Source organism: Puma concolor, chromosome A1 (genome assembly GCF_028749965.1).
Source record: "Puma concolor isolate L17-30 chromosome A1, mPumCon1.1.hap2, whole genome shotgun sequence".
Taxonomy (NCBI): domain Eukaryota; kingdom Metazoa; phylum Chordata; class Mammalia; order Carnivora; family Felidae; genus Puma; species Puma concolor.
In genome coordinates this window covers 174795751-174811474 of record NC_141667.1, presented here as the reverse complement: position 1 = coordinate 174811474, position 15724 = coordinate 174795751, and the positions used below count along the sequence as shown (strand labels likewise).

The window sequence follows — 15724 nt, the reverse complement described above, 5'->3', positions numbered from 1 at the left end:
CCTGAGTGAATAAATACTGAGCTTCTTAAAACTTCATTGTTTCCCTTTCTGGGGAAGTTGGAATCAACTCAACTGAAAGAATCAACTGTGGTGACTTTCCGACCTTCTGTTGTGCAGAATGAACGAACAGTCTGTTACGGAGAGTCAAATATCTCATAGACAGTGTGAAAGGAAGGCAGGCTATTAATGATTCACATTAAGTTTGTAAGGCATTACAGACATAAAAATGTTTTAAAATGTTTTAAGTAATAAATGTAACTTATTTATTTAATTTATTTAAATGTAATAAAAGTTTTAAAATGTTTATTCTCTTCTCTAAAGTTTTCTTGCCAGTTACATTCCCCTCCTGTGCGCCTTCTGCATGAAGTTGTGTGCACCGTGAAGGTTACTTTGTAGGTTGGTTCTTAATCACTGTTGTGCAGCTTCACGCTGTAGAGGCTTCCAAAACCACTGTAGTCTTTTTTCAACGTCTATCTGAAGCTACGTGTTTTCTGTCAACCTAAGAGTGTTTTCATGGAAGCTCTTCATTTGTACGGTGTTTTGCAATTTACCAAGTGCTTCTTCTACAGATGTTCTCGCACTTTGGCTTTCACACCATTAGGAGGTGGGATGGTCCGCTGGCCTTTTCTTCGATTTGCAGATGGAGACAAGGCACCTGAGATGCAGAGAAATGTCCCCAAATACTCCACAGCCAGATAGCTAGGGAGTGCTGGAGCCCAATGCCGGCAGCAGTGTTCCCGATAACCTCCCTACCTCTGCAAGGAAACCAGTCTGGGTCCACGTTGAGCTGTCAGATTTTCCACTTAAAAGTTCCAAGATCTGCTCTGACATACAAACGATAGCATTATCAAGCTTTATTAACAGAAAGAAAAAGTTCAACTCTCCATTTCCCATGAGACCTTTTAGAGCGACCTTTAATTCTTCAAGTAATTTTTTTATTTCGGGCCAGATGGCATAATATACAATCTGTGCCCCCAATGGAACCATGTGTATTTTCAGTCAGCTTAAACTCCTGTGTCCACTCTATTTAGGATATTTCAGATCCATGTTCAAAAGCTGCTTGGCTGTCCAGCTATTGGTCGATTGGTCGGTGGGGGTGAGTGAAGTATGCTAAAATAGTGCCAGCTTAGCTGAATTTTAAGGAGTTATTCACGGGAACAAAATGTTTGGAGCCAGCATTCTACTGGGCATATGTATTTGATGCTAGATCCTGATGTTTTTTTACAGTTACTTAAGGAGATTCTCTTTTTTTTTTCTTTTCTTAAATATGCATCCTTAGCTGGTCTGTCTCCATCAATTTAACACGTCTGAGGGATATTCCACATTCCTGCCATATGATGAGGGATACTGCTGATCCTGTATCCAGCCGCATCTGTAGCACCTTGGCCTCCACCCGGGGTGTTAAACAGATTATTTTTCTATCACTCTTGCCCATACTAAATATGCTGAATGCCGTCCATCTAAACTAGCTAGCCCCCTCTCACAGCCTGAGTCTCTATTATCGGCAGCCACAGCATGCATATTTCTATTTAGTTTCCAGTCCTTAGGGAGTCCTCTCTCTGTGCCCTTCCTGAGTCACAAAATCTTTGGATTTTCCCTTTTCTGTTACATCTCCTGAAATACTCATCTTTGAATGTGTATTCGGAATGGTAACATAGCTTTCCCACCGCAGTAACGTGCCCCGGCCTGCTTTGAATTCTGGCACACGGCAACAATGCCATCACCTCATGCATGCTTGCCTGTGTCTTCTGGCTTGCTTTAGCCTCCGTGCAGGTCTTGCTGCAGCTGCTATAAGCACAGTAGTTGACAAGCTGTTCTAAAATGTGTGCCCTTCTTCATTCCAAACCCTCGCCTGTTTGCTTAGGATGTGCGATTCCATACCGATCTCTTGGTTAAGGCACTAGTTAACTATTCCTAAGCTGCCAATACCGGGACCCTTCTATAAACCATCCCATATGAAGTAGCAGATTCGTATTTGCACACTGAGCCCTCTACTATAGACAATAACAGAGGCGCTAAAATGCCATTGAGAATTATGGCTTGAGGGGTGCAGGTGTGCAATAAACAGACTGGCTTTCCTACAAACAGCGGACTTCATCGCAAGGGCAAATTCAGCATTAGGGAGGAAAGGCGGGAGGGGGTACTGGTCTCTTCGCCCCAAATGCCCTTAGAATGGCACATCTTTTCTTTGCAGTTGAATCTGGAAGATGACAAATGTATTCCTGTATTGTTCAAAAATAGCTGATCTTGGGGCGCCTGGGTGGCGCAGTCGGTTTAGCGTCCGACTTCAGCCAGGTCACGATCTCGCGGTCCGGGAGTTCGAGCCCCGCGTCAGGCTCTGGTCACGATCTCGCGGTCCGTGAGTTCGAGCCCCGCGTCAGGCTCTGGGCTGAGGGCTCGGAGCCTGGAGCCTGTTTCCGATTCTGTGTCTCCCTCTCTCTCTGCCCCTCGCCCGTTCATGCTCTGTCTCTCTCTGTCCCAAAAATAAATAAACGTTGAAAAAAAAAATAGCTGATCTTTATTCCTATTTATGTTTTCCAGACTACCATAAAATTGCTAGAGGCATAGGTATAATATACTCGATGTATCCTGAGGATTTTGATCCTTTGAAAGAGAGCAGTTGCCAAGGTGGGGTTCTGGGATATGATTTTGTTTCCTTTCCGGATACATTTTCTTAGGAACAAACAAGACTTTTGCCAGCTATGATTTACCCAGGAGAAAGCGTGACTAAAAGCATCTCAAGCACAAGAAGCTTTCTCTGACTGAACGGTCAAAACAGGCCTGCCTTTCCCCAGGAGCAGACTCGCTCAAGTAGCTCTTAATTAGCGATAATTTGCACTTCGACTTGGGAAAGAAGGATGTCACAGCCCTTGACAAACCTTTATCAGGATTCCCATTTTAGAGGCTGAGCAAAGGAGGCACAAGGTCAAGCGATTTGCCAACAGTTGCGGCAAATCTTTTCATCGGTGTTTCCACAGCCCCTGGTATCACAGGGACAAAGACGTGCTCCCGCGGAGCTATCGGCAGAAAGAGAGAGCAAAAGGAAGACATTGGTGGAAACATGGCTAAAACCTGAGGCTTACGGTACAGAGAAACAGCCAGGACAGCTTGACACAGGGAGACGGCCGGGTAGAGCCTGCCTTTAAGTGGGCAATGAGATCGGTTGGTAACCAACCCTCCATGTTTACGGGCAGAAAGGAGTAACAGAAATAGCCATCCAGTTATTGAAGATGTTTTTACCAAAGGGCTCCTATGTAAATGGCACTGTTCCAGGCATCTTGTGGAAATGTACAAAGAAATACTAATTTAATCTTCTAGGAATTTTCCATATAAGCAGGGAAACAGGGCATATAAGCATAACTGAATGCACTCAACCATGAAGTCCCAGTACCTAATGTAAGTACTGGGGCATAGTAGGTGCTCAATAAATGTTTGTCGAACTAATAGCTCTTCACTCACTAGCCAGCCTGAATGTACACTCTGCCACAGTGGTTGTGCATGTGATCTGACTGCCTAAAGTTTACATAGCAGGTTTTAGGGAAATCACACTTAAATTGGTTGTTAGAGAAAGTTTAAAAACATGTTTAACCTTTAATTGTCAATAATTTCTGACTTCCAAAAAAAGTTGCAAATACAGCAAAACAATTCCTATGTCTTTCACTAAATCTTTCTTCATTAAAAAATTGTTTTGTTCCTGTTTCAGGTTTTTACTTAAATTCTAGTTCGTTAACATATAGTGTAATGTTGGTTTGAGGAGTAGGATTTAGCGATTCCTCAGTTACATAGAACACCCAGTGCTCATTACAACAAGTGGCCCCCTTCATACCCATCACCCATTTAGACCATCCTCCCACCTACCTTCTTCCATTGACCCTTGGTTTGTTCTCTATAGTTAAGAGTCTTTCTTATGGCTTGCTTCCCTCTTTTTTTCTTTCTCCTATGTTCATCTGTTTTGTTTCTTAAATTCCAAGTGAGTGAAATCATATGGTGTTTCTCTTTCTCTGACTGAGTTGTTTTGCTTAACATAATACATTCTAGCTCCATCCATGTCATTGCAAGTGGCAAGATTTCATAATTTTGATGGTTGAGTAATATTTCATTGTATACATTCACTCATCTTCATAGGTTAACATCCTACATAACCACAGAACAATGATCAAAACCAGAAAGTGAACATGGTTACCATACTATTAACTGGTCTACAGACATTCAGATTTCACCAACTGTTCCATTAACAGCCATTGTCTGATCTAGGATACAATACAGGACCACACATTGTATTTAGTTGTCATGTTTCCTTACTTGTAATCTGAATCTGTTCATCAGTCTTTCTTTGCCTTTCATGACCTTGGCACTTCTGAAGAGCACTGCCCCATTATTTTCTAGAATATTCCTCAGTTGGAATCTTTCTGATGTATCCTCTTGATTAGATTTGCACTGTGTCCTCTTTTGGCAAGAATTCCACTGAAGCGTGTTGTGCCCCTATCAAGCACATAATGTCAGCGTGTCTCATTCTGGGTGGCGTTCATTTTCATCATTTGGTGCTGGTGGCACCTGAGTTTCTCCACAGAAAGGCTACCATTTTCCCTTTGTAATGAATGAGCTTCTTATGGGAAAACACTGAGATTATGCAAATATTCTGTTTCTCATTATACTTATGCCCATTAATTTTATTATCCACCCTTGATTCTTGCCTACAATAGTTATTACTGTGGTGTTTGCCAAGTGGTAATTTTCTACTTCAATCATTCCTCCCTCGTTTATTAATCAGCATTCTGCTATAGAGAAGAGCTATTTCTTATCCTATTTATTGATTTAACTGTTTTTAAAATAAAGAATAGGATTTCATGAAGGCAGGGTGTTTGGTACTAACAGATGGGAGAAAAAAGCAAGCAATGGGTGCGTAATGATAACCAGCTTGAGTGAAGGGCCTGTGATCCCAAGTGTCATTTGCTGAGAGTAGAAAATAAAAGTCTTCTGACAGGTTCTGAGGAGGCAGGAGCACAATCAAAGGGCTAGTCAAAGAGGGACATCTTCGGTACAATTGATGGTGGAAGCCTGGCAATGAGTTACAAGGCATCTAAGGACGTCTAAGGTAGGACAGGAGGAGGATGAGTTCATTCATAAAAGGTGAAAAAGGTGCTTCTGTCAACCTTGATGACGAATCAGTGCAAAAAGAATGGTAATCACTTCCGATGGTGACTGGAGAGGTAAAAAGTGCTGGGAATTTTGTAGGAAAATACAAGGGGCATTCCTTCAGTTAGCAGGAGCTTCACTGTAAAGCATCCATAAGACGTCCTGGAGTCTGAGAAATGAAGGAGTGTAAGCAGCCAGTGTTGGAGGGCGGGGCATTCCCGAAAGTGGGAGTCTGGGGGGGCCACTGACCCTTTACACCTGATGCTACCTCAGCCAGGGTGAATCATGCTATCTTGGCCAGGTAACGTTGGGCAGGGCCAGAGTGCTCCTGAGAGTATTTAGCTATTACATAGCTTTCTGCATTATTGCAAAAGAAGAAAGGAAGCATCCAGGGTCTACTGCAACCCCCGGCCCCCACCCCATGGGCCTAGCATGTGGAAATCTGCTCCATGTTTGCAGTTCTCCTCGGCAGTGAGCAGGAGACGTGTGGAGTTGGAGGGAGCACCTGAGGTTAGCCTTATTCCATATTCTCTGCCAGCCTCTCCCCAAGGAAGTCTGGTTTGAGCATCACCTCAGGGCTTGAGTAACCCTCCAAGTATCTTGACAAGGCCGGTCCTAGCCCTCCATGTAAATATGCTTGAGATGCAGCTTTGGGGACAGCAGGAATTTGAACAAACTAGAACTCCTTTCTGTTCTTTCTTTGGTTGATGAGAACAAAGATCACTTCTGTGAACCCCGTCCCGAGCCTTGTAACGCCATCAGAGCATTAGCGCGTTCTCACCACCAGCCTTTATAGGGTGACTAAGCCTGTCTGACAGGCAGCGGTGGCCGAGACTGGCATGTCTCTCTTTTCTCTAACCCTTAATTGAGGGCTAGCCCTAGCGAGTGGAGATCCCATCTTTCAAATTGGTAGGGCAGCGGTAAGGAGATACTCCGAGAAAAACTGTGGAAAACCTCCCAAATTCCTTTGCTGAGACACAGAGCATTGAGTCCCTGGTTGGGCTTTTGTGTGGCCAGTAGGGTCGGGACATTGGCCTGAAACCTGTAGCAGAAGAGAGGGGCAGCCCAGTCACCATTGCACCAACCCCCCTGGCTTCCAGAGACTGGATTTTCATTTTTCTACGGAGAGAGAGCACAGTGCTGTGGATTAACAGCAAAGCTTCAGATTCAGACCTGTGTTCACACCTCGGCTCCACCAATGACTACGTGACCTCAGACAAGCCATCTATTCTGTACCTCTGTTTCCTCAACCACAAAATGGTCCTTGGGTAGCACTCAGTGAGTGGCGGCCATGATTAATATTATTGGTGAAACTTGTCCTGTGGCTGTATTCTGATGCTTCTCATCTTGTAGTTCAGAAATCTGGGGTTTTTTTCCTCATGATTACTCAGATTGCCTTTTTGCACCCCTGCCATCCACTATTCTCTTATTCTGGGGAAATTAGATAATGTCGACTGGCCAGAGTGTTATGCATATGGGTGCAGTTTATTAAGATATCATCTATTTAAAATGTCATAATATTATATTTAAGTATCAGTGGGTAAAAACGAAAGCAAAGTTCAACAAACCCAAACTACTGCTTGCAACACACAAGTGAAACTTGACTATAGGTTTCTCATTACACTCACTTCACCCTTAACTAATTCACCCCTGTGCCTGGGAGAATCATTCTGGACAGCCACACCACAGCGTGTACTTTGTTTCTTTATTTTTACAAGTGCAGTTTAGTTTCCATTATTTGTGATAATTCTTAATAGCATATATTATACAAATAATGATGACCTAGTATTATGAGACCTTCCTGAAGATCACTGTTATTAAGTCTTGCTGAGAAGTGGGGCATGACTGCCAAACTTTTTATAGGAATTACAGGGTTACTGGGCTTAAGGCAAGGTATGGCGGGACCCAGCAGTTCAAGACAAATACACAAGACTGGTAAAGTCAGGTCTAGAGGCGGGTGTGAAGAAGGAAATTAGTGGACAGGAAGTACTGTTCAAGGGCTAGGTGCCAAGAACCTCATAGAATTTCTGTGAAAGAATCACTTGCATTAATTATGCACTGTGATTCCCTTAAAGTAAGGGTAAGAAGTCTTTGCCCAATCCAGATATATGCCTATACTGAAGAATGAAGGAGTGTGTGTGTGTGTGTGTGTGTGTCCTCTAATTTCCTGGAAGATCAGAACAAAGATAGAAAGTCAGAGGCACTGTGCTTAAGAATCATCACCATTAAGCAGTGTTCTTAAAAGCCCAACCGTGCGTGGAGTTTGGAATCTTGCCCTGAATATTTCTCAGGATTCTATTGAAATATCCTCTTTGTCAGTAAGTTTCTCATACAGCCTAGAGAAGGAAGTTATAGGCACGGTGTTAGACCAGCTAATATCCACGATAGCTCCGGCGGGAGGGGGGTGGGGGAGTGACATGTGTTCAACCTCTACTTTCTCCCTAAGAAACTAATCTGTGGCAATGTGCTCTTGCCTAGCTTCTGAACATGTGCCCACTAAACCCTTAGAGAGTAGCAACTTGTGCCAGGCAGGTAAAAAATGATAGTTTTTATTATTTTATTCCATGTGAACCTCCTAGTGTGTGGAAAGGTGATTAAAACTTTCTACGGCCTGATTTATTTTCATGCCAATTTGCAAGGCTGCCTTAGCATTTCTACATTCCTTATAATTTGAGCATTTATTACCTACTTTACAAGGCACTTGTGTAATATGATATCAGACTTGAAAGTGGTATTGTATGTACAGAAACTCTATTAATAAAAATTACTAAGTAGTTGCTCTTTGTTTATAGTAAAAGGAGACTCACTAATACACAAGACGAAAGATTCCTCTGTGCACAGTGACTGAATTAGCAATTTGGAGATTCTTTTTTCTGGTTTAGCCATCTGAGAGACTGACTTTGACAAGCTCCCTTGGACAAACTTATCTCAGCTACTAACTTGTCCCTTCCGATCCAGGTATTTTTGATTTGGACACATGAAAGAGTCTCTATATGAGTTTTACAAAACTTACATCAAGCTATGTTTTAAATCACTCAGTCGGTGGCTCAGTCGGTTCAGTGTCTGACTCTTGGTTTCGGCTCGGGTCGTGATCTCATTGTTCATGAGTTCAAGCCCCACATCGGGCTCTGCGCTGACAATGTGGACCCTGCTTGGGGTTTTCTCTCTCCCTCTCTCTCTCTGCCCCTACCCCGCTTGCTCTCTCTGTCTCTCTCAAAATAAATAAATAAATAAACTTTTAAAAAATTAAAAAAAAAAATCACTGTCCTACAGAATGTTGACCTGGTCAATGCAAGTGCTGTGTTGACCATGAGACCTGTATGTAGCTATAATATCCCTCACTCCACTGACAAACCAAATGGAATAAACTGAGTTTAGGTTGCCTCTCTCACAGTGTATTTCCTCTCAAAGCATTTGTAACCTCCCTCTCAGACCTCAAATTCTGTGAAAGGACTGGAACCTAAAATGATCGTCTCAATTGACTCTGTCTGCAAGCGATGCAAATATCCGTCCTCCCCCTGATCCCATTTCCATTCCAGAAATTAAATTAGCAAGATGTGCTGAGTGGATGCTACCCCAGCCCGCGGAGTGTGATCTTACCCAGCCAAGTAGGGTGTGATGCCCAGAGACATTGATGGGCTGTGGCTTCTCCTCCTCTCCCTCCTTGAGTCATCTTCACAAAGAAGGAGCTAAAACAGTGGTTCGCAAAGTTTAGCCCTCAGGCCAGCAGCATCAATAGCATATGTTATAAATGCAGATTCTCAGGTCCCACCCCAGACCTACAGAATCAGAATCCCTGGGGTTGGGAGCCCACTGTATCTTCGCCCTGAGGGTGGAGAAAGACTGATGGAGAGAAATAGTCCCATGCCTGATGGCCAGAGGGTATTTGCCACCAAGATTTCTTTTTAACTACAAATTTGCCCTGAGTCCAAGACCCTAGCATTTTCAAAGAATTCACACGAGGTTTTGTTTATTTGTACACGTTTTTTCTGATGCTCGGCTAAATTATGCCTAATTCAAATCCAGAATGAATTCAGCTTGACCTATTCCCATTTTTTTTTTTTTAGTTTAAAATTCATAGCAATCTTTACCCAACTCCCCCTGTTTTATTTCCTTCTCAGACAATCAAACATTCACCCACTACTCTTCTGACTAATCCCAACTCATTTTCCATTCTCACAGGAAACAAAAAAACAAAATTAAAGAAATAAATGTTAGGAATACATCAAAGACCACATACAAGGTGCCCATTACACCTTCCTGCTGTAAAGCCTTCCTGGACACAACCCCTCTGAATTTTAATTCTCAAAAATAATTCTAGCAATTGCTTTCACACATGTAACATACATGTGTAATTATGTGTAATGTATGAAAGTCAAGTATTTAATCCTTATGTGGTTCATCCTTGATCAGAGCATTAGGGTTATTGGAGGAAACAAAGAATCTTATCGATGAGTCTCATAATCCCATTTCTCAGATGAGGAAACTGAGGCACAGAAAGCTTGACTAGATAGAAACATTAGGCAGAAGTCTCCTTTTTGGTTAGCTCGAAATGAAAACCTCTTAACGTCAAATTTCCAATTCAAATACATTATAATCAAATAAATGATTACACTCCATCTCTTGTATTTGTGAATAAAATTCGGATTATTCATGTGCACAGTGTGAGACTTGAATGTAATCATTATTATCAGCAGCATTTATTAAGCAGCTACATAGGATACAGCACTTACCTTTAGTCTATGGGAGTGACAAAGGAAGTAAGAGGTTTTCATCTGTGATCTGGAAAAGCCTAGAGGAAATAGGGGCAAATGAAAATTATACAAATGAAAACACACACAGGTGATATACAAATAAACATACACTTCAGTGGCAGAGAGATAGCGCTCGCCAAATATTCTCTTTCTTGCCCCACATTCCCAGCCTCCCTTGCAGTTAGATTGGCCACAGGATTAGTTCTAATTGACCGTGAGCAAAGGCCAAGGCACCTGCTCGAGGCACCTGCACGTCCCCTCCATCCCTTTGTTTCCCCTCTATGGCAACCTTGGAGGCCATGTATTCCACATGGTGAAGCTGCAAAATAAGGAGGGAGGGCTGCCCAACCCGCGTTAAGTGCTGACCTGAGAGAGAAATAAAACATTATTGTATTAAGCCTTTGAGAATTGGGATTTTTCTACTGCAGAACCTCATGTTAATTACCCTGACTAATTCAACCTGGAAATGTAAAGCTGTGCTATGCACCTGCACTTCCCCTCCAATTCACACTCCCCTCATCAGGAATGCCCCCTACCACCTCCTTTGTCCATGTAACCGAATCCTAATCTTTTACAACCTAAGTCAAATGCCAAGTCATTTCATTCATTAGACAAATATTTTTGCACACCTAGTATGTATCAGGTATGCATTCCTTCTTGAGGATTCAACTAAGACAGGCACACCCATGCCCTGATTTCACAGAGCTTAGACTACATCAGGGAAGAAAGAAAATCTAACAAGTAATTATACTCCATTCCCCGAACAGAAGTAATTTCTTCCTCCTCTGAGCTTCGGCAGATCCTCAGACACACTTAGCCCTTTCTACCCTTCAGGACTGTTGTTGGTAACATTGTCTCCCTTGCCTGCCAGGTGGTAAGCACTTGGATGGTAGGGGATTGATTTTATTTATGTGTGAGTCTGCCACAGCCTTTTGCACGTGGGAGACTCTCTGTAAACAATGACTGAGGACATAGATGGAGGGATATGTTAGGTGTGTGCAAGCAATTGCTAGAATTATTTTTGAGAATTAAAATTCAGAGGGGGTGTGTCCATGAAGACTTTATGGTGACTCTTCAGCAGCATCTGATTGTGATCTAAGAATTGATAATTAGTATTTTCCTCCAATGTACGGGCACGTAGGAAACACTTCATACATATATTAAATGAATGAACTGAATGAATGGGTTATCCACTTCCGTATTGATCAATGGCTCTCCTGATTGAATGAATTCCTACCCTAAGGTATCTTCAGTAAATGAAGGAGACATACCATGCATTTTTATGGTAAATGAAGACATTTCCAAGCCCACAGAGCAGCTGGAACATTTTTTTATCTTGAAAAATCAATAGACTTTCACTGTTTCTGGTCATTTAAACCAAGTCAAATGTAATTTTCTTTATAAAGTAAAACTCAGTTGGCAAAGTTAAGAAGGCTCTTGTTTAAAGTGTGGTGAACTTCTATAAGATATGAATTGGTGATCTTCTTAGGATTCTGCTAATCTAAAATAATTTGCAGGATTGAAAGAAAGTACACCAACTTTCATAGTAATCTAATGAGCTCAATTTTCCAAAGCTTCTACCTTTCATAAAAAAACAAAATGGGGTGCCTGGATGGTTCAATCAGGTAAGCGTCTGACTCTTGATTTCGGCTCAGGTCATGATCTCATGTTTCATGAGACTGAGCCCTGCATGGGGCTCTGCACTGACAGGGCGGAGCCTGCTGGGGATCCTCTCTCTCTCTCTCTCTCTCTCTCTCTCTCTCTGCCCCTCCCTGATCATGCATTCTCTCTTTCTCAAAATAATAAATAAGTAAACAATTAAAAAAGAAAACAAAGGAAAAAAACACCAAAATGAGGACTGAAAGAAGGTATTTTTATACTAAAATTTAGTTCCATTTTAGGAAAACAGTTGGCTAAAATGTTTAATTAAAAATTGTAAGACAGTTAGGGAAATTATATTTTTACTTTGTTTCCCACCATCCTTCACTGTTTTCTGTGGAGGACCACCAAGGATGTGCCATCATTTTGTATCTCTTGTATTTTCCGGTATGCTTTTCTGTTGTTAATGCGCTAACCACTATGTGATATCCTAGGTGAAGTTTTTAACCAGCATATAACAATATCACTTGGGAATATTGGTTAAATAGTCATTTGTATACACTGATTTCATATTTCTTTTTTTTTTTTTTTTCAACGTTTTTTTGTTGTTTTTTTTTTTTTATTTGTTTTTGGGACAGAGAGAGACAGAGCTTGAACGGGGGAGGGGCAGAGAGAGAGGGAGACACAGAATCGGAAACAGGCTCCAGGCTCTGAGCCATCAGCCCAGAGCCCGACGCGGGGCTCGAACCCACGGACTGCGAGATCGTGACCTGGCTGAAGTCGGACGCTTAACCGACTGCGCCACCCAGGCGCCCCTGATTTCATATTTCTAAGCACTAATGTTTTTGCTTTTGAAACGTGACTCTGCATCTTAAATTTCTACAAGTGGTGATTAAATTATTAAGGCTGGAGGGGCGCCTGGGTGGCACAGTCGGTTAAGCGTCCGACTTCAGCCAGGTCACGATCTCGCAGTCCGTGGGTTCGAGCCCCGCGTCGGGCTCTGGGCTGATGGCTCAGAGCCTGGAGCCTGTTTCCGATTCTGTGTCTCCCTCTCTCTCTGCCCCTCCCCTGTTCATGCTCTGTCTCTCTCTGTCTCAAAAATAAAATAAACGTTGAAAAAAAAATTTAAAAAAAATTATTAAGGCTGGATTTGTCCTCCAATAGACATAAAGAGATTACCTTACTCTATAATAATGCTATTCAGTAAATACAAAATAGAAACTGCTGGGGTTTGTTTTAAGGGTCAAAAGAAGCACAAATGTAAGTTACATTAGAGAGAAGTACATAGTAACAGTAGTAACATATGCTAATGACTTGCACCTTTTAATTAATGGAGTTGTTTATCGGGCTCCAGCCAGCCAGGCAGGAGTCTCTCCTATTATTTTTGGAGGCGTACAATCTTGCAAATTTAAAGTTGTTAGTTGTTACGTATGGGACAAATCCAGTGAGCTCTGTGTAATTCAGAGGAGCCCTTCCAAGCCTGAAGATTCATTTCAATTGTAGATATTAGTAAGATGTGTATTTTTACCATGTCCTTGCCCACCTGGTCTTGTGTGTTTCCTGATTTCTAGACCACTGTTGACATTGAAACTCTGTTAATTTTGGGCCTTCTCAATGATGTGACATGAAATAAATTAGAACTATCCTGAGTGAATGTGTAGAAAACAGGTCGGCTCTTTCAAAATACTTATTTCTGTAAATGAAGGAATTAAAATAAATTGGTTTTCCTCCCACTGAGGTCTGTTAAAGTGAAGGTTTCTTGAGGGCCTATTGCACTCAAATGACTTCAGTTCAAATCCATAGAAAATATGAAGAATGAACGGATGGGTAAGAAACCTGGGTGGCCAAATCAGGCATTTTAGTGGAGTAGATCACAGAGTCCACAGAGTTTAGTGGAGTAGATCACAGAGTCCCAGATTTTTTTTTTTTCAAGGTTTTAAGTAATCTCTATACCCAACATGGGGCTTGAACTCACAATCCTGAGAATAAGAGTCTCATGTTCCAGTGACTGAGCCAGACAGGTGCCCCACAGAATCCCAGAGTCGTAAAGCTAGAAGGAACCATAAACAGCTACATGGATGTAGGACTTATGGCTGAGCAAGCAAGAGGCCGTGGTGAAGTAATGACATAAGCTAAGGTTACCGGCTAAGAAGTCAGCTTGAAGCAAAGTCTGAGACCTACTTCGGGTCAAGGGATCTTTCACCCATCAGGCCTCCTCCTTTAATATCTTGAGTGAAATCTGTCTGTGTGAAATCCCCATCTAATTGTTTTCCAAACTCTCTGCTAATAGGGCCATGGTTAACAATGGCACAGCCAGTCAATGAAATATTATGCAGCCATTAAAGATAATATTTACAAAGGCCAAGTAATAACACAGAAAAGTGGCCAGAAGGTAATGATTTAAAAAAAAAAAAGGAGCAGGAAATAAAGCTGTGTATGTAGTATAATGACAATTTTCTTAAGTTTATTTATTTATTTTGAGAGAGATGGAGAGGGAGAGGGCGCTCGTGAAAACGGGCTGGAAGGGCAGAGAGCGAGGGGGAGAGAGAGAGAATCCCAAGCAGGCTCCTCACTGTCACTGCAGAGCCTGACGCAGGGCTCGAACCCACCAACCGTGAGATCATGACCTGAGCCACAGTCGGATGCCTAACTGACTGAGCCACCCAGGGGCCCCACATATCCTGGTTTAAAGTGGAAAAGTAAAAACTGTTCTGCTTTGTTCAAAGACGACTAAGGCAAAGTCCTTTTACCATGGGTCTAAAGATGTTTTCTGGAGCAGAATAAACACTCAAGCAGCGAGTACAAGCCATCTACTCGGGAAGTTGAAATGAGGGCGCTAGTGGGCTTTTTTCATGGAGCGGGGGCTGGCCCAGGAGTCTAGAGAATGACCCGGGACCCCACACTCAGCGTGTGCCCTGGAAGACAGGCATATTGAACAGGAGCCGGAGAGGGCATTTCTCCCAGAGAAGACAAACCCATAACTAGAATTCTGCCCAAGCACCAGGGAGCAGACTTGAGCATTGTGCAGACAGGCTCCGGATCCTGAGAAATGAGGGCCTGACTGAAAGGGGAACTCCTGTGCTCCTCACATCGCTTGGTTACTCATTTAAATAGTTACTATGAAACCTTCTGAAGCAGTTGGCTTTCACTATCCAGCTGCTGACACTGGATCCAGAACACCGTCTCTTCCTGACACTGGATCCAGAACACCGTCTCTTCCGTCATGCCGTTCAGCCCTTCCAAGTTCTCTCCAGTGTTGGATTCCCAATGGCCTTTCACTTGGCCTCCCTGCTCTCCCCGAGGTGGATGCTAACATTTCTTTTCTAACAACATTATTGAGGCATAGTTCACCGTTAATGAACTGCACATTCTTAAAATCTGCATTTTGAAGAGTTTTCACAAATGTATAGACCCATGAAATCACAACTGCTAACAAGACGCTAACTTTCCATCACTACAAAAGATCCTTCGTGTTTCTTTGCTTTCCATCCCTTCTGGCCTCCCCCCTCCTCCAACACCTCTCCGCACTTCACTGGTTGCCCAGTGTTCATCTGCTTTCTGTTATTATAGATTACCTTTCATTTTCCAAACATTTGTTATCAGTGGAATAATACAGTATATACTCTTTCGTATCTGTTTTATTTAACTCCCAATAATGGTTTTGATATTCATTCAAGTTGTTAAAGGCATCAGTAGATGGTTCCTTTTTATTGGTAATTAGTATTTCATTGTTTGTTCACCAGTTGATGGACATTGGGGTTGTTTCCATTTGGGGGGTATTCCAGTAAAGCTGCTATGAAAACTCAGTACGAACGAGTCTTTGTGTGGACATATGTTTCCATTTCTCTTGGGTAAATGCCTCAGGGTGGAGTGGCGAGGTTACATGTTAGGCATAGGTTTATTTATACCTTTTCAAGAAAACACCATTTTCCCTTTTAGGTACCCAGAGCAGTGTATGAGGGTTCCAGTGGGTCCACATCCTTGCCATCACTTGGTATAGTCTTCAGCCACGCTGGTGGGGACATACGGGCATTTCGTGGTGGGTCATGCGTCCCATCCTGGGCTCCCTGTGAAAGAAAGCCCAGAGGAAGACTGCTAGCACCCCTGCTACTCCAGCTTTTCGAGTGGATGGTTTGTTCTTCATATTTCAGTGTTTGTTCTGCTCTAGAAACATCTTTAGACTCTCCATAGAAGGGCTTGGCTTCTGCCTGAAAATGATGCCAAATGCTTCTTTT

At 42.5% G+C, this 15724-nt stretch overlaps 1 long non-coding RNA gene across 2 annotated transcripts in view; it reads right to left on the bottom strand.

Annotated features, from left to right (window-relative positions):
* Positions 1–2610: 2610 nt before the first annotated feature.
* LOC147584657 (uncharacterized) overlaps positions 2611–15724 on the bottom strand; it is a 31794-nt gene continuing 18680 nt past the window's right edge. For both annotated transcript variants that reach the window (XR_015252248.1, XR_015252241.1), the window contains exons 4-6: positions 9870–9928; positions 8737–8825; positions 2611–5305 (exon numbers count right to left, since the gene is read on the bottom strand). This is a non-coding gene — a long non-coding RNA (uncharacterized LOC147584657). The remainder of the gene's footprint in view (positions 5306–8736; positions 8826–9869; positions 9929–15724) is intronic.